The 19,379-nt window shown below is 42.4% G+C and overlaps 1 protein-coding gene and 1 pseudogene across 2 annotated transcripts in view; both read left to right on the top strand.

The window, feature by feature from the left end:
• The window catches only part of LOC101966190 (patr class I histocompatibility antigen, A-2 alpha chain), a 299,544-nt gene that overhangs the window by 16,226 nt on the left and 263,939 nt on the right, over positions 1 to 19,379 (top strand). The window lies entirely within an intron of this gene.
• On the top strand, positions 11,197 to 19,216 carry LOC101975172 (HLA class I histocompatibility antigen, alpha chain G-like; annotated as a pseudogene).

Raw genomic sequence — 19,379 nt, 5'->3', positions numbered from 1 at the left:
TTGTTTGTCTCTTTCTGAGTCCCTGGAGACTTCTAATCATATCCAGAGAAGCCAGGACATCCTGGAACCAGCATCTATGCCTCACCATGGTGTATTAGGGTTGTCATGGTGCAGCTAGCTCTTCTCTTAGTCCACAGGGTAAGCTCTTGTGAACTGAATATGGAGAGCTGCACTGACCTCAGTTCATTCAAGGAGCCTCATCTGTAGCTGAATCTGATTCAGATGGTGAGACTCTGGGGTTTGCACTGATTAGGTGATGAAATGAGTCTTTTGGAGGCCTAGAATGGAAAGCAGTTTATTGTGCACGTGGAAGGAATATGAATAATATGTGGTCAGAAGGATGACTACGGTGGTTTTTAACTGATCACAAGTTCCTTGATACTCAAGAAGGGAAACTAGTTCCCCTCCCCATGAATGTGGCTGGACTTATTAAATTTACCTCTAGGGAAGAGTCAAAGCAGAATCAATGGTGTGCAGCCAAAATTGCCATTTTGACAATGCTAATCCTGCCTATCCAAGAACATGGGAGATTTGACTGTCTTCTAAGGTTGTCTTGAATTTCTTTCTTTAGAGTTCTGTAGTTTTCATTGTAGAGGTCTTTCCCCTCTTTGTTAGAGTGACTCCAAGATATATATATATATATTTTTGAGGCTATTGTGAAAAGAATTTTTCCCTAATTTCTCTTTCAGCTGATTCAAAAACAATGTATATTAATTTATGGTTTATTTTAATTTATAAAATAATTCATCCTACTTTGATGAATTATTTATGAGTTTTAGAAGTTTTCTGGTGGCATTTTTTGGATGTTCTAACAAAAAGACATGGGGTTACCTGCTTGTTTTGCTCTCTCTTGCATTCATTCCTGGCTAAGTGATAGTTGACTAAACAGTCACCAAAAAGGAGTCATTTAGCGATTCTAGGTTGCTCTAGTTTGGAGCTTCAGTGTCTTCCCACATGTTGGCTTGATTCCCAAACCCATGGCTCTACTAGGAGGTCCTGGAACATTTATTTTAAGTGCCTAATGGAGGGAAGTTAGGTAATTGGATTGTTGGCCCTTGTAGCGGATATTGGGAACTCAGATCCTTCTTTATTCTGTATTTATTTCCTGGATATCATGATGTGAGTGATTTCTTGTCTGTGAGTTCCCACCATGACAAAGGCAATGGAATTAAAACTTCTGAGATCAAATAAAGCTTTGCCCCTCATAATTTTTTTTAAATCTCAGGTCTTTAGTCACAGTTTTAGAACATTGACACACACATAGGTATTATACCTTTCCCCATGCATTTTAAAAGCAACCTAGAATCGCCAAATCATTTTGAAAAATAAGAACAAAGTTGAAAGGCTTAAAATATTTGATTTCAAGACATAAAATCACAGTAATCAACTAAACATGGTATTGGTGTAAGAATAGACACATGGATCATTTCTAACATGACAAAATCCAATGATGGGACCACACTTTTATTGTCAATTGTTTTTTGACAAAGATGCCCATATATTTCAATGAAGAAAAGGTAGAGTTTCAACATTTGTTACTGGAACACCAGGAAATCCATATGGGAAATGGAGCTCAATTCTCACCTCACATCATAAAAAAGAATTAAATCACAATATATGTAATAAACAAAATTATTAAACATATTTTTACAAACATAGAGAAAAATTTATTGAAATTGAGTTAACCAAAATTTTTGACTACACAAAGCATAAAGCAAAAGTCATAAAATAAAACAAAAAGTGATGAAGTGCATTTAAACTTGCTTAAAACATACCTTTTAACAACTGTGGTAGAGGAGATAAGAACATAAGACTCAGAAAATGATAAAATTTTTCAGGAATATATTTGTCATACAGCCAGTATCCAGAATATATGAAGAATATTTACGACTCAATAATAAGGCAAACAGCTCTTAGCTCCATGGACAAGAGATAGGGTAGGGATAACCCTGAAAGTCCTAATAAGTATTGAAAAGATGCTCATCACCACTTGTCACCAAAGACATACAAATTAAAACCACAATGAGAGACCACTTCACCTCAACTAGAATAGATAGTGTTAAAAACACTGTGACAATACCACATATCAACAGGATGTGGAACAACTGGAAATCAGATACCTCACTGCTAGAAATGCAAAAATATATATATTACAACACATTTGTAAACCAATATCACAAATCCTAATATCATTGAATACCATGATTTTATGACCCAGCAAACCCTGTCTTGGGCGTTAGCCAAAGGCAGAAAAACATACCTACACCAACTGACTATGCTCAAGCATTCACAGTTGCCTTTATGTATAGTAGATCCACACTAAGAATTACCCACCTGTTTTACAAATTTTCAGTACAAAATCTGACACGAGTATTTCAGTAACATTCACTAACAAAAATAAATAAAATATTGTGGGGAGCCGCTCTGAATGACCACACCTTCCAGTCCTGAAGCACAAGGCTCTGGCTAATCACTACATTTCATGCTGACTTAGGCATTGTCCCAGCTCAGAAAGCAAGATATGCCTTCAGGATAGGTGTCTCCCATGGGGGTTGAGCTATACTCACCTATTCCTTTGTAATCCTACACTTGCCTCATTTGAATGGCTTCTTCCCAATAAAATGGTTCAGCATGTGCTCCTCTCTCTCTTTCCACAGACCCCTAAGGTCAGAGGAGCCATCACAGAACCCAAAGAAAAAGGTAATTCTCTGTCTTTTGTGATTATTTCATGCTAGCCCAGTTCACCTGGAGTGACCTTGAGTGTTTAAATCGTGGAAAGTGACAAAATATTAATACACATACAATAGTACAACAGTGCTTAGAAATGATTGTTATAAAAAGACAATATATGATTGCAATACAAGAAATTTTAGACTATTCAAAATTATAGTCAAAAAGGAGATTGGTGGTCACCTAGAGCTGGGGTGTAGAAGAAGATCAAATAGAAAGGAATATGGTGACACTTTTTAGGGCAAGGGTATGGAAAGCATATCCTGGTCACAGTGATGGTTAATGATTCTAAAAAATAGCCAATATTTACATCCCAAATTAATGAATTTTATTTCACATATATTTGTTAATAGACAAAAATGGGCAATTCCTTGCTAGCAATTCTTCACTTACAAATAGATACACAAGTAATTTTAAATGAAGAACAGCCTAAAGTGTAATGATGTTAGATGGTAACTAACTTATACAGAAAAAAATAACTAACAACAGAAAATTACATATATTTTTCTTAATTTTTTAAAAAGACAGATGACTTTTTGTAGCATAATGTATTACATTGTCTGGTTAGGTTTACAATGAACACTGATGTAGTATACATGTTGATAATACCAGAAAGGTGGTTAACTGGAAACATGAAGCTATAAGTTTCCTGTGTTTTACTGGATAGTTCAACATTACATTAAATAGATTGTGAAAAGTTAAAGGTACAGGTTTCAATTTCTCAAAAATGATAAGAAATGAATGCAAATAGATACAACTAATAGCTAGTAAAGGCATTAAAATCACAAACTAAATTATATTTACTCAAAACAAAGAAAGGTAGATGAGGAACAGTAGGATGACCAAGAAATAAGACACTTCAAAACACAAACAGCCAAATGATTGACAAAATACAGTGGCATTAATAATCACATTAAAATACGTGGGTACTAAAATTCAAATCAAAGGCTAAGCTTATCACTGGATAAGAATCAATGAAGAAAATATACTATGTATGATAGAAAGTTTAAGTTCAAAATGAAAATTAATTCAAAGTTAAAGGATGAGGAAAAGGTCTTATAAGAGAGTAAGCATAGATAAAACAGACTTTTTATATTATAAGACAAAATAGACTTCAAGACAAGGAGGACTGCTGGAGACAGAGAAGAACTTTCAATAATGAAAACAGGCAACTACAGTGGTTTGAATATGGTTTGTCCCCTCAGAGGCTCATGTGGGAGTTTAATCCCCATCGTGAGCTATAAAGATGATGGAAATTTAGTTCAACTGAGGTGTTTAAAAGTGGGGCAGTGGAGGGGTGGTAGGAATAGACCAGGTCTTCAGAGTGGATACTTCAGGCTTCATGATTGGATACTGGTGACTTTAAAAGAAAAGACAGAGAGAAAGAGAGAGGGAGGGAGAGAGAGATCAGAGCATAAACAACCACACCCCCTGTCTATCACAGTATGTTGTGCTGTTCTGCCTCAGGATTCTGCCAGCATAAAATCATGGACAGATGCATCTGATCAACCTTGGACCTTAACTGTGAACCAAATTACACCTCCATCCTTTATAATTATCCAGTCTGTGGTTTACTATTAGCAATGAAAAAAGAACTCAGACAGCAAGTATGCCCTGCCCCCCCAAAATACATAAGTCATGTAAACACAGATCACATGAGGATGTTGATCAATGACAGAGCACATATAGGATGATGATCCCTAAGAATATGTTCTTGGGGGTATGCTGCCCCCTCTTGCCTCTCCAACCCTCTCTCTTGTCCTTCTATCTTCCACTTTCCACCTTCCCCCTTGTGAAGACACAGCAAGAAGGATTTTGCCCGATACTCATGCCTTGATCTGGACTCGTCAAACTTAACAACTGTGGGAAAATCAATTTATGTTCTTTATAATTTATTCAATCTGTATTACCATCTTATGATAGCACAGATGGGACAAGACAGACACCAGCCAACACATCCAGGATTCCACCAGCTTCATCTTTGAGAAGATGCCTGTGCTGAGCCCTCAGCCCTGACATCCACCATGCGACCAGCGCACTGGTTTCATTAAAGAGGTTCTTGGCATAAAAGTTAACTAGTGAAATCAAAATAAACACACAGACTCAGTTACCTTTTTCTATGACCAGGTCCGAGATGGTTCCCCCTCTGGCTCCCACCTCAAACCACCCGGTAGGGCAGCAAGGATTACTCAGGGCTAGCAGGAGAGAGAGAGAGAGCACGCCAGGGAGTAGCCTTTTATTGGGGAACAAGAAATTCAGGGGAGAATTCCATCCAATGAAGGTTGAGGGGGGCAGCACTCCAAGGTCAGGGTCAGGGATTGGCCTCCGGGGTCAGTGGTCAGTCACACCCCCCCATGGACAGGCTCTCGCACCAGGAGAGGGCCGGGAAAGCACAGTTTAGCCAGAGCGCCTCACAACCAAACCCGGAGTTGCCCAGTCACGTGTGAGAATGGCTCCCCACACTGACACATCTGGACAGGATGCCTGCACACCTGGGGCAGGGCTGACATCTCCCATCTCCTTCACTTCATCCCGGGCAGTCTTTGCCTGTCTTTCATGCTGGCTTCTCTGTTGCCGGGATGCCATGTGTCCCCTTTGGGTTTTCTTCATTATTTGTTCCCCACTTTTTTTTTAAAGAGAGAGTGAGAGAGAGAGAGAGAGAGAGAGAGAGAGAGAGAGAGAGAGAGAGAGAGAATTTTTTAATATTTATTTTTTAGTTTTGTTTGTATGTGGTGCTGAGGATCGAACCTGGACCACACACATGCCAGGCGAGCGTGCTACCGCTCGAGCCACATCCCCAGCCCCTTGTTCCCCACTTTGTCAATCAGGATCTTAAGAGCTATACAATATTGAAACCTTAAGCATCTGATGATGTCTTTAGGACACCCCAGAACTTATTCCAACTTTGACTTAGTACAGAGTTCTGTGTTCAGAATACTTTCCTTTGGAACTTGTGTGACATCGCATCAACATTTTCTAGCTTTGACAAGTTGTTTTTCTTGCCTCTCAAAGTTTTTAAGGTCACTTCTTTCCCCTGGCTTTCTGAAATTTCATTCTGATATACCCTAGTGGGAGTCTGCTTTCATCGTTGCAGTAAGCACTTGATTGCAACCTTCAAAGTGAAAACCTTTTTCTATAAACTCTGGAAATATTTGTTGACATTTGTGCTGTGACTTGCACAGCAACAACAGAAAATCTTCAGGAGGGGCAACCGGAGATTAAGAAAAAAGAAGAGATATTTTTTAAGGAAAGCTGAGGCCAGGTGGGATAATGTCCTCTGATAGAGGAACAGTGATCCAGAACTTTTTCAGCATGTGCCTTTCTTCTTTTCCAAATTGCCCACGAATATTCTTTATTCTTTCTGAGTAGGGATACAGGCACTAAAAAATTCTGAATTGAAGAAAGAAAAGAAGATCCTGACATCTGGGAACTGGTCTGACACTCAGAGCTAGACATCAGAGTAGTTAGGAGCTGTCCTAGTGCTCACAGTGAGGTCATGCTATTCCCTGCTGGACAAAAGGCATATTAAGAAGCAATGTCAGACATGTTCATTCTACAACCACACAAAGTAAGACAAAGCAAGAGCAGTTCATAACTTCTTCTAAGCACATGCAAAATAAGGAACTGTGCAAGTCACAAAACACTAGCCAGTTCCCTAGGTTGGTGGATATGAGTGACAGTAGCTTTTTCACAAATTAGTTTTGTCTTTGCTCTGGTCTGTACTTATTATGACTAAGATTTACTAAGACACTCCATCCTACAATTGCTCCTGCTTCTCAACAACACCCAATCTAGAGTGAACCCCTACTTCCTTAGCCATCCCCCATATCATCCAACCAAAGTCCTAATCTCACATCACATCCTTTCAAACACCTTTTTACTAAGACAGACCATGGTTTTCATATGAAGATAACATTAACAGACTCCCACCTAGGAGTCCCAGTGTGTCTTTCTGGGTGGGAGACTGAATATTAACAATATACTAGATGCGCAATGTCAGAAAGAGTAACTGTGAGCCTCACATATTTATTGACATTTCAGTTAACAAAAGAATCTTAAAACTTAATTCTCTAGTGGGCCAGCCACATCTGAGTGCTTAATAGCCACAGGAAACTAGAGGCTACCCTACTGGAAGGTGCAGAGATAGAACAATTTCATCACCACAGAGTGCTTTCTCCAACAGCACTGCTGCCAGACTAACTTTAGTTCCCTTCCAAATCCACATGAAGGATTTTGAGACCCCAGGTAGCAGGAGGCTGGGGCCACTTGAAGTAGAGGTGGAGCATCTGGTTTTCAAGAGAGAAAAGTGATGAAAGGAGGAGGAAGAGCCAGACAGAGGCGGGGTGGGGAGGGGCTGGGAAAATAGGGAGTTGAGGATTAGCAAGAGGAAAAGACAAGGAGTGGCCAAGATGTGGCAGGAGGTGTGTACCAGGGCTGCACAGATTCCACAGCCCCTGGGTCTGGAGGCCAGGTGGACCCCAATCTCCTCTCCAGCAGGGACCTATTCCCAGCAAACCCAGCACTCACCTGTACAGCTCTCTGTCAAGGCCAGGACCCTCAAGAGCAGCAGGAGGAGACTTCCAGGCCTCAGGATCCCCATCCCCCAGGTCTGAGGAGAATCTGAGTCCAGGTGGGTGTGTGAGGACTTTAACAAGGTCCAGGTGGGTGTGTGAGGAACCACAGTGATGCTGATTGGCCTCTCTAAAACCCCAGCACCCAAAAGAAGGAGAAATGGGGCCTCAACCTGAGCATCCAGGCAGAAGAATCTGCCTAAGTTTGGGAGAGAGAAAGTGAAATTTTGAGGGGATATCCCCATCCCTTTCACTTTCCAATGCTAGGGTTCCCACCCCAGAATTTCCTCAAAATTAGTATAAACTGCAAGGTAATTTTGATTATGTAAATTTTACCTTTATGTTTATAATATTTGAAATTAGAACCATTTAAAAGATTTTAATTCAATTAGAATGATAATGCATTGCTTGCCAATGGATTTATTTATTTATTCGTGTATTTATTTATTTATTTATTTATTTTTGAGAAATAACTATTTTCCAGAGTAAAACAGTATAGTGAGGAGAGTGGCTCTTTACACATTTTGCAAATCTTTTCTTTTCTTTTCTTTTCTTTTTGGTCTGTCTCATTAGAAGATTCTTGGATTTTTATACCTATACCTGCACTTATCCTGTTATTTTGACTGAAGCAAGTGAAAAAAAATCTGACCTCACACAATTGTGTAGGAGGAATGTTTTAATAACTTTTGAGATAACTGTAATGACACAAGTGTTAACTTAAAGGTTCTTTGCAATATGGAAATCAGAACACTATCACCAAATAGTTCATATCTGTCATGTTAAAATCCATATTTCTATCTTGCACATGGAATGGATCTCTTGCTAAAGTATGGGTTTTTGAAAAGCAATGCATTGTTTGCTCAAAATATTTTTTCCACTGTTGACATACTTAACAGCAAATTATCAAAAGTCCACATTTGCTAACATCGCTGATGCCTTGGAACAGAATATAATTATGGAGAAGCTGTCAGGCTTGGGGTGATGGATACAAGTTCTTCAAAATTCTAACTTTCTCCTCAGAGATTATAGTGTATCCTGAGGAAAAGTAAAGGACAGATTGATGACCTTGATGCCTGGAGTGATTGAACCTGATTCCCTGCAGTCAGAGGTCAGAGGGGAATCTCCAGGAGGGAAATTGGTCCCAGTCCACAAGGAGTGGCCATTTCTTTCCTCTTGTTTTCTGTTTTTGTGGGTCTGCCATCACAGTTCTGTAAAACTTCGTGAGGTTCAGGATATTCTGGTTCCTCTAAGCCCTCCTGGCCCTGCCTCCTCCTTGGCTTCTCCTAAGTTGTTTTCTTCTTACAGATGGAAAGAGAGAGCTTTGCTCAGGCTACAAGTACATGTGAGTAGAGTTGATCCCTGATCCTCTGGGTGAGTTAGATGGGAGCCCCTGGGGGAGCTCATCTACCATGCAATTCCTCTTTTAGTAACATTTTTGTTGGGCTCTGATCAGTTCCTGTTCTGTTCTACCCAGATAGTGATTGTCTGCCTCAACTCCAAAGCCTCTCTCATCACTTGTAAATGTGAGTCCTTGGAGTCCTGAAGGGGAGAGCAGGTGGGGCAATGGGAACACAATTGGATTATGGGGACTCTGGGTATAGACATTTGATTGTGTGATGGGTTGTTCATAGTGTCACCTCTTACACAAACTGATCTGAATTCATTCATAATTATTTTCCTATATAGTGTGAGACATCTGCCTTGTGGGGGACTGGACAACACAAGATTTATTGTAGTCTATCCCCCATCCCTACTGTGACATGAAGAGCTCCTGAATTCTTTTGCAACGGGTGTCTGTGTTTGTGTGTGTGTGTGTGTGTGTGTGTGTTTCTGTTCACATAATGTAAGGAAATGGGGCAGTGGTCTGTCCCAGAGCAATAAGACCCACTGCCCTCACTGATCCCTGCCCTTTTTCCCTGTCAACCTTCCTGTTCCAGCAGAGATGTGGCTGGATTGTCTCCATCCCTGTCTCAACTTCATGGTGCACTGAGCTGTAACTTCTAACATTTCTACTGAAAATAATAGATGTGGTTGATGGGTTTGTTAAAAATAGAGGACAACTCTTAACACTTGAGAGAGTCCTAGTAATCCTAGTACTGGCTTCTATTCAAATCCATAGGTAGATGACGCCAAAGTCTAATTGAGATTTTCACTTGATTAGAAAATAGGACCCATGAGCCTAGGATTAAAGGGGGAGGGCAAGCATCAGGAGAAAAAGGCCCAAGCAGCCCTGATATTGATATGAGAGGACTTTGTCCTACAATTGCCATATAGAAGTTTTGTTCTGAGTTTCCATTGATGAAGATACTGTCTCTAGGTTATGGAGGTGCTCTACAATGACCATTTATTCTACAGATTTTTTCGAGCACTGTCTATGACAAATATGTTTTGCATTTAGAACCTAAGTTGGAACTAAAAACAGTAAAATTTCTAGTTTTGTGGAGCATGTGTTTCACTAGGAACAAGTAGATGATATATCCTAAGCAGAGTAAGGAAAGAATTAATGTGAGGAGGTGATCAATGTTACAGGGAATGTGATCCAGAGTGTGAGTGTGTGGGGACAGGGAAGGTGACTATTTCCCTAGGGTTAGTGTGAGCCTGTTGGGAAAGTGACAGATTTGAGGAACATGAAGAAATCTGTCATGAGGATTCTGGGGAATTGTTTTTTAGGCAGGGGGAACAGTCAGTGCTAATGCACTGGGGCAAGCTCAAGTCTACACATTCCGGAAGAACAAGAAAGTTTGTGTGACTGGAGCAGAGTCATCAAGAGGAGGTTGTCAATACAGATAGAATGTGTGGACCTGGAGGTGTTGGAAGGTCTCTGACTGTGAGTGAGGCAGTCTGTCTTTGTCTGTTGCTAGGATTAAGAAACCCAGGTCTGGAAGACAGCTAAGGATCCATGAATGGTCTGACATTAATGTTCATTTTATATTTTGTTGTACATTCACATAGAGAAAGTGTCCATAATATTCATCAGTTGTTTTTCTTTGACAGCCCAAAAAATTCTAAGCACTTTGCTGGTGTAGCTGCCTTGTTACCCAAACTGGTGTATTGACAGCTGATGTCTGAACTGTTCCTAGCAGACACAAAGACTCGATATATGTGCATACCTTTGCTTGACTGTTACCATGTGGACAAGGTAAAGTAGAAGCTTACTTGCTTACTTTCACCATTTCTGTATGTATCTTGTTGTGGCCTGATAAGAAAGAAGACAGAGATTTAGCATTATAAGGAGTAAAGTTTATTCTAAGTTACCTAGAAGAGGGGCTGGGCATCTTTGGCTGGTTTAATAGACTCCTTGTGGTTTACTCTGGAAGGCCTTATCAGAAATAAAGAAACAAGAAGAAGAAGAAGAAGAAGAAGAAGAAAATAAATAGGAAAAAAATGTAATGGATGTTGGCATTTGAAGGGGCAGCAGTTTCTTCCATGAAAGTACAGGTGCTGCCTTAAAAGAGCCTCCCTAGCAGCTAACTGCCACTTTTCACACGACTAAAACACTCAGGGTCACTCCAGGGGAACTGGGCTGCACAAAGTAACCACACAAGAGACAGAAATACCTTTTTCTTTGGGGTCCCTGTGACAGATCCTCTGACCTTAAGGGTCCTGAGGGAGAGAGAGAGAGAGAGAGAGAGAGAGAGAGAGAGAGAGAGAGAGCACCTGTGCTGACCTCTTTTATTGAGGAGAAGCCATTCAAATGAGGCAAGGGGTCAGGTTTCAAGGGGCTGAGTCTACCGTCATGATTTCTGCTGTCAGCAGACTGACTGACATCTAGGAAGGCCACATCCAAGGGCAGAGTAAGAGAAGGGGACACACCAAGGACATTTCCATGGAGCATTTTATTCCAAACAGGACAAGGGGTTGTATCACAAAGGAACAGGTGAGCGTAGCTCGACCCATGAGGCTGCAGGAAGGCACGTCTGCGCATGAAAACACATTTGGTTGCATTTTTACTACTCTCAAGATCAGGGCTACTGTCTTTGGCTACTTCAAAGTGGCCAGATCACAGGTAGTGACCTGCAGTGCCTAAACCAATCAGGAGAATAAAACTCTGCTCATATGATGTGACGGCCTCTCACCATGGTGAAGGAAGAAAACCCAGATTTTTTTTCAGAATATGAATATTTATTATTTATCATATTTATAGGATTTAACTTGTATAAAATGTTTCACAATCATGCTTTTCTTCGAACTTCCCCCAGATTGAATCATACTTCCTGTTATTGTCTAAGAGTACCAATGTTTACGCCAGGTTAAAACCCCATTTCAGGAACACAGAGAGGCTCAGTTCATATGGTTACAAGTGGGACCCCATCTGTGCTACCCGATCTAGTTCTGTGGACCTCATCAAGAAGAGACCAAAAGGAAGCAAGTTGATCATACCTTTGGTTTCTGTCCTGAGCCAGGTTTCCTGGGAAATATGCTGCTGGTTTTTCTGTGTATTGCAAAATCCCATGTTCTCTGGAAAACCTAGTAAGAAGGATCAGGCTTGAGGTGGGATTTGGGGGTCAGAACAAAAAGAAAGTATAACAACTAGCATGTGGTTCCTACTCACCATACCCTATTAAAATAAGTGGTCCTGCCTCTCTCTCTAGCATTTCAGTCACTATCCCTTCCTGTCGGGAGTTGCCACATGGGAACCGAGCGCCCTTTAGCTTTGAGCTATGAGCTATGAGATGTGGCAAGCCAGCCATGGGCTGTGTGTGTGTGAAATAAGAGCATTGAGTGCACAGGATGGACGGAACCGACATTGCCCCTCTGTTTGGGCAGGTGACGTAACTGTCTTTTTGCTAGCTCTGCCTATGATCCCCACACAGCACATGAGATGGATGTGGCCTTCCTAAATGTCAGTCAACCTGCTGACAGCAAGACATCAAGAAGCTAGACTCAACCCCTGAAACCTGACCCCTTGCCTCATTTGAATGGTTTCTCTGCAATAAAAGGGTTCAATGGTGCTCCTCGCTCTCTTTCTTGCCTGCCTTGCCCCCCTTGTGGGAGCTGTGGCTGAGGAGTGGTCACTGAACTCAAAGAAAAGGTACTTTCTGTGTCTATGTCTTTATTTAGTCCCCAAATTCACTTGGGGTGATCCTGACTGGTTTAGTCATGTGATGCAACACCTTCCTTTGCAATGATGACCAACCTGTGCTAAACACTTTTCACAGACAGAATATCTTCATCTTCACAACCCTATGAGACAAGTGTTATCATCATACTCATTTTAAAGATAAATAGAGGTTTGGAGATTTGATCAAGGTCATATGGTGCAGGGTTTCTGTTCTCATGACTAAAAGGCTCAGGGGTAACTCCAGTTAAACTGGGCTAACTGGGCTGCACAAAATAACCACACAAGACACATAAATACCTTCTTCTTTTGGGTCGCTGTGATGGCTCCTCTGACCTTAAGGATCCACAAGAAAAGAGAGAGCAAGAGCAAGTGCTGACCCCTTTTATTGAGGAGAAGCTATTCAAATGAGGCAAGGGGTCAAGTTTCAGGGGGCTGAGTCTATCTTCATGATGTCCACTGTCAGCAGGTGACTGACACCTGGGTAGGCCGCACCCAAGGGCAAGTAAGAGAAGGGGACATACACAAGGCACTTCCATGGAAGATTCTATCCTAAACAGGGCAAGCGGTTATATTACAAAGGAAAGGTGAACATAGTTTCACCCATGGGGCTGCAGCAAGACACACCCATGCAGGAGACACTGACCCTCGAATCCAAGAAGGGTGGGGAAAGCTTTGCTACATTTGTGCGATTGAGTGCCTCAGCACCCATCTGGGGAGTGTGACCCAGTCATGTGCAAGGTTGGTCTCCCACAATTTGTCAATAATAAAGCCAAGATTTGAATCCAGATAGCCTGAGCCCAGAGGCCACTGTGTTCTCCACATCTTATTACAAATGCCTTATGCCAAGGGTGATGGGACTACAGTTAGATGCTTCTTAGTCAGTGAATGTGAAATTTCTTTTTCTGCTTTTGTTAAAATTAAAGGCAATACTCCTGAAACCCCTTATTTATATAAGTACCTATTTTTGTAATTGACCCTGAGGTTTCCTTTCCTGGAATTCATCTTAGTAATACAATCATTCAAAGCCAATGACAGATTTGTCATTTTTTTAAATTTATTGTTTTTAGATATACATGACAGTAGGGTGTATTTTGACATATTATACATACATGGAGTGCAACCCATTACAGTTAGATCTCATTTTTGTGGCTGAGCACTATGTGGAATGACATTGATCGTGTATTCATCTATGAGCATTGAAAAGTTATGTCCGATTCATTCTGTCTTTCTTATTCCCATCTCCCCCACCCTTCTCTTCCTTCTCCTTTGTCTTAATCCAATAAACTTCTATACGTCTCCTCCACACCCTCCCTTGTTACTGGTTAGCATCCACATATCAGAGAGAACATTCAACCTGTGGTTTTGTGGGACTGGCTTCTTTCACTTAGCAAAGTCAGTTCCATTCATTTACTGGCAAATGCCATAATTTCATTCTTCTTATAGTAAATAATATTCCATTATGTATATATACCACATTTTCTTTATCTATTCATCTGTTGAAGGGCACTTAGGTTGGTTCCATAGCTTGGCTATTCTGAATTGAAAACTTGGATTGGAATCACCATGAGGTTATCCCACACCTCAGCTTATATTCAAAGGACTTAAAATCAGTATACCATAGTGATGCATCCATATCAATGTTTATAGCAGCTCAATTTGCAATAGCCAAGCTATTAAACCAGATTTATTCTCACCTTAAACACAACAATTCAGAAAAAAAAATATATGTAAAGGTATTCAGATTGCACAACAAGCACCCCAGAGACTGCCATCTCTGAGACTAAGGGAATGAAGGAGGTGAGGTCACAGCAGAATACCCAGGAATAATCCTCTAGGTAAAACTGAATTCACTTTTCACCCCTGCTTGTCCTGTTTGCAGAGGGCAGCAGAGTAAGGTCCATGAGACCAGGATTATCTCTACCCCCATTCCTGACACTCTCATTCAACATGTTAGTCTTATTTTGATCTGAAGAATTAGCTTAGGCCAGGCTGGGCATGGTGCTCAAGCCTGTCATCCCCAGAGACTCAGGAGAGACCAAGGGAGGACTGCAGCAATCCCAGGCCAGCCTGGACAACTTAGCCAGACCCATCTCTAAAGGGTTAGGGATGTTTCTCAGTGGCTAGCCCCCTGCTTGGTTCAACCCCAGGAGCCAAAGGAAAAAGAATTAGCTTCCTATGGGGGCAAGGAGTCTTATTTTTGTAGTGCTGGTCAGCAGTGCAGATGTGGCAGACATCCAGAGGTGTGGCTGTTGTAGGTGAAGGGCACACAGGCTCCCAGGAGCCTCCTCAAACAGCGTACCATGCTAATTCTTTTCTGGTACTATTTTTTTATAAATTTTTTTTTACAATTTATTGAGATATAATTCATATACCATATAACTCACCTATTTAGAGTAAGCAATTCAATGTATTATAGTATTCAGAGCTGTGCATTCATTCTTCGTCACAATTTAATTTTACACTGAAAACTATAAAACATTGCTGAAGAAATTTTTTTTTTATTAGCTACACATGACATTACAATGATCTTGGCAATTCATACATTTGAATCAATTGGGGTATAATTTCTCATTTTTCTGGTTGTACAGGTTGCAGAATCACATTGGTCATACAGTCACCTATATAGGTACAGCAATCATAATGTCTATTCTATTCTGCTGCCCTTCCTGTCCCCCTTCTGGTGCTATTTTAATTGTCCAAATCATCTATAGAATTATTCATTTCAGTGACCAGTTTTTAATTTCTATGAACTTATTTTGGTTTTTCTTCTGCACCTAATTGTGCGTAATTTCATTACCTATTCACAAATACCATGTATTTTTACAGGTTTTTGCAATTACTGAGAGTAGTGGCATACAATCAAGCAAAGAAATTGGGACCATTTTGGATCTCTCCACAGTTTACTCTGAGCAGCAGTACTCAACGTGTGATCTGTGGAACCCTTGGGAGTGTTCAGACTATTGCACAGGATCTATATGATTAAAAATACTTTTATAATATCACTAAAACATTACTTACACCAAAGTAAAACTTTCAAAATTGGAAGCTATGGTGCCAAACTTCAATAGTAGTTACTATGTTCTTGAGCACCTTGAAAGAGCAGAAGGCAAAACAGGCAAGTTCACTTAAACATACCATGATTGAAGTGTTAAAAATATTAACTTTATTAAATTGCCATTCCAGAATCCACATTATAAATACACTTGATAGAATTGGAAGTACACATAAAGCACATCTGCTACATTTGAAAGTAGGGTGATTGTGTCAACAAAAGCCATGTGGTGAGTTGCAACAGTCCCATTTTTTTTTTTTTTTTTTTTTTGGTTTGTTTGGAGAGGGGAATACCATGCCTGCTTCAAAGAATGAATGACAGAGAAACCATTCCTTAGACTTCAATATTTGGCCAAAATTCTAAAATATGAACTGAGTCTCTCCTTTCAAGATAATCACAGACAGCAATATTTTCAATAATAAAATGCATGCTCTCAAAAGAATATCAGAATCTAGGAGAACCTGCATTCATCACTATCAACCTGACAGACTCTCAAGTACCTACAGTATTTTCTGGTGAAATTTGTAGAAATATCAACATATGACCTCTTGATTATTTGCATTTATATATGTTAACACTAGAAGGTTTATATATATATATAACTTGAACAAAAATGCATGACTTCAAAAAATATCATGCATTAGCACAAGATGCATTCAATGTGCAAGACACGCTCACAAGAGAGACAAAGGGAGAACAGCAGCAATTCCAGGGCATTAATAAAACAGAATATGAACTATTCCATGATAATGTTTCAGGATCCATATGGCAAAGACCTTTAAGAAGCTAACACTTATATGAAGTTAGTGTTTGTATAAAGACAATAGCCACTGTTACTGAAAACTTGGTTAAAAAATATTCTTCCTGATACTTCTCTGAGACTGCATTTCTTGTTGTTGCTGTTTCAACCAAAGTCACGTGGTAAATGCACAACATATGATATCCAGCATTCTCTATGACAAATAGAAAGGACTTTCAACTTGTAAAAAGAAAAAAACGATCAAGTCTTCAGATTAAATGTTTTGATATTTGGAAAACAGTTATTTCTCTTTGAAACTGCCATTTGTTAACATGCAATTAGTTATGAATACTCAGAAGGAATAACGTATCTTTAACATGGAATTAATTTCTAACATGGTAAATATTGACAGACATAATCCACATTAACCGGAGCACCTCTGGAGTGCACACTACTTTCTAAGAGCATGTGAACATCCTGAAACCAAAATGTTTGAGAACTATTGATTTTACACCCTGAGGCAGGAATCAGGAGATGGTGTGACAAAGAATGTTTAGTACAGAGGAGTGTTCTGGGCAAAGTCCCAGCCCTGGGCATGGCTCTAAGGTCTAGAAGGGGGCATGGTGTGTACCCTGAGCACTGGGGATTTTCTTGTCTCTGGAGTTTCACTTCTTCTTCTCCCAACCCGTGTCAGGTCCTTCTGCCTGGCCACTCTTGACACAGCCTGGGTTTTCAACTCCCCCAGTCAGCATCATCATGGTTCGGGTTTTAAAGTCCCCACCCGCTGGCGGAGTCCCAGATCTCCACAAAGCTGCAGGATGCTCGTGATGGCGTCCTGAATGCTGCTCCTTATGCTGGGGGGGGGGGGGGGGGTGCTGGCCCCGACTGAGTCCTGGGCAGGTGAGTGCGGGGTGGGGAGAGAAATGACCCCTGCAAGGGAAGAGCTAGGGCACCTTCCTGTCAGTGTGTAGGACTCCTGAGAGCCCTGTCACCGTCACTCTGGCCCAGACCCTCCCCATTCTGGTTGGGTTCATCCTGACCCTCCACTCCCGCCCCTAAGACCTGCCCTCCCTCTCCCACAGCCCCATTAGCGCCTCTAGACCCCACTCCTCTCTTCCTGTCCTCTGCAACCTGAGACCTGGGTCGGGTGCCTGGAAGATGTCTCGGGTCTCAGCGGCTCCCTTCCCCAGGCTCTCACTCCATGAGGTATTTCTATACAGCCGTGTCCAGGCCGATGGGGAGCCCGGCTTCATCACCATGGGCTACGTGGATGACTCGCAGTTTGCGCTTCGACAGTGACGCCGCGACACCAAGGATGGAGCCGCGGGCGTCTTGGATAGAGCAGGAGGGGCCTGAGAATTGGGAATTGGAGACACTGACAGCCAAGAGCGACATACCGAGTGACCAAGTGAACCTCAAAACCCTGCGTGGCTACTACAACCAGAGCGCAGGCAGTCCTTCACGGACGGTCCCAGTCGTCAGGGGTCCCAGGCCAAGCTTCACCCCCAAGGCTGAGGGACCCGCGGGGACCCTCGAACCAGAAAGCGTCCTGTGGAAGGTGACCCGGTTTCCTTTTCACTTTAGGGAAAACCGGGGATGGGCGGGGCGGGGCCCATGGCTGATGGCGGGGCGGGGACAGGCTCTCACTTCATCCAGAGAACGTATGGCTGCGACGTGGGGACAGATGGTAGACTCCTCCGCGGGTATGTTCAAATAGCCTACAATGGCGTGGATTACCTGGTCCTGAACAAGGACCTGCGCTCCTGGACCGCGGCCGACAGGCAGCTCAGATGACCGGCTCCAAGTGGGAGGCAGACGGTGCCGCGGAGCATCACAGGACCTACCTGGAGGGCCGCTGTGTGGAGAGGCTCACCAGGTACCCTGGAGAACGGGAAGGTGCTGCGCACAGGTGTGAAGGACACCTGCCTGATCCCCTGTAGGTCTCTCCTCCAGCTTCCCACAGGAGGGGAGGAGAATGGCGCCCACACTAGACACCTCCTGCTCCTTGTCCAGAGGGGAGGGAGTGGGCCTGGACCCCCAGGTGCTGCACTAGAGAGGAACTGAGGCCACTGTCTCTCAGAAAAAGTGAGGGATCCCATCTCTCTCTCTGGCTGGTCGGAAAGACAAGGAATACCTGACCACAGGTCCCTGGCAGCAGCCTTGGCATCAAAGACATACTCTCAGGTCCACTCCAGCCTAGTGTCCTTGGAGGTTTGACTACAGCTTTTCCACATGTCTCAGCTTCTACCCAGATCATAATCTGAAGTCCCTCTTAGGGACCTGAAGCTTCCTCCATTTGGTTATCTCAATCTGATTCTAGAACTTTCTAAGGAATAGATTATGCCAGAAGAATCAGTTCCTGCTTGTGTCTAGGTTTTGTGCTCCCTCCCCACCCCAGTCATGTCGTCCACTGTCAGGATGGTCATGTGAGTGCTGCTTCAGTGGTCCATGAGAGGAAATGCCAAAATGTCAGAATTTCCGTGTTCTTTCCCTCAGACCCTCCAAAGACACATGTGACTCACCACCCTAACCCTGAAGGAGACATCACCCTGAGGTGCTGGGCCCTGGGCTTCTACCCTAAGGAGATCACCCAGACTTGGCAGAGGGATGACGAGGACCAGACCCAGGACATGGAGCTTGTGGAGACCAGACCTGCAGGGGATGGAAACTTCCAGAAATGGGCAGCTGTGGTAGTGCCTGCTGGGGAGGAGCAGAGATACACATGCCATGTGCACCATGAGGAGCTGCCTGAGTCCTTCACCCTGAGATGGGGTAAGGAGGGGGTGAGGGCACAGAAGCTGTTGTCAGGAAAGCAGGAGGCTTTCTGGAGACCCTCAGCAGGGTCAGGGCTGAGAGCTGGGGATCAGGGCCCTCACCTGACTTCCCTTCCCCTCCCAGAGCCACCCTCTCAGTCCACCATTCGTTTCTTGAGAATTGTTGTTGGCCTGGTTCTCCTTGGAGCTGTTGTCACTGGAGCTGTGGTCGCTGGAGCTTTTGTCTTGTGGAGAAAGAAAAACACAGATAGGGAAAGTGCATGGTCTGAAAGTGCAGGGTCCCACTGATAGTTTCAGGTACTTAGAAGTGTGCCCTGCCTTGTTCATGAGAAGTAATATCTACACGTGTCCTTACCCAACCTGGCCCCTGTTTACTTTTTGTAAAGTTCATAGAATCTAAAGGACAATGTATCCTTTTGATTTTTGTGGTGATAGGACCTGATTCCCAGCA

Source organism: Ictidomys tridecemlineatus, chromosome 8 (assembly GCF_052094955.1).
Source record: "Ictidomys tridecemlineatus isolate mIctTri1 chromosome 8, mIctTri1.hap1, whole genome shotgun sequence".
In the NCBI taxonomy this organism is placed as follows: Eukaryota; Metazoa; Chordata; class Mammalia; order Rodentia; family Sciuridae; genus Ictidomys; species Ictidomys tridecemlineatus.
This window is presented reverse-complemented; position numbering and strand designations above follow the sequence as displayed.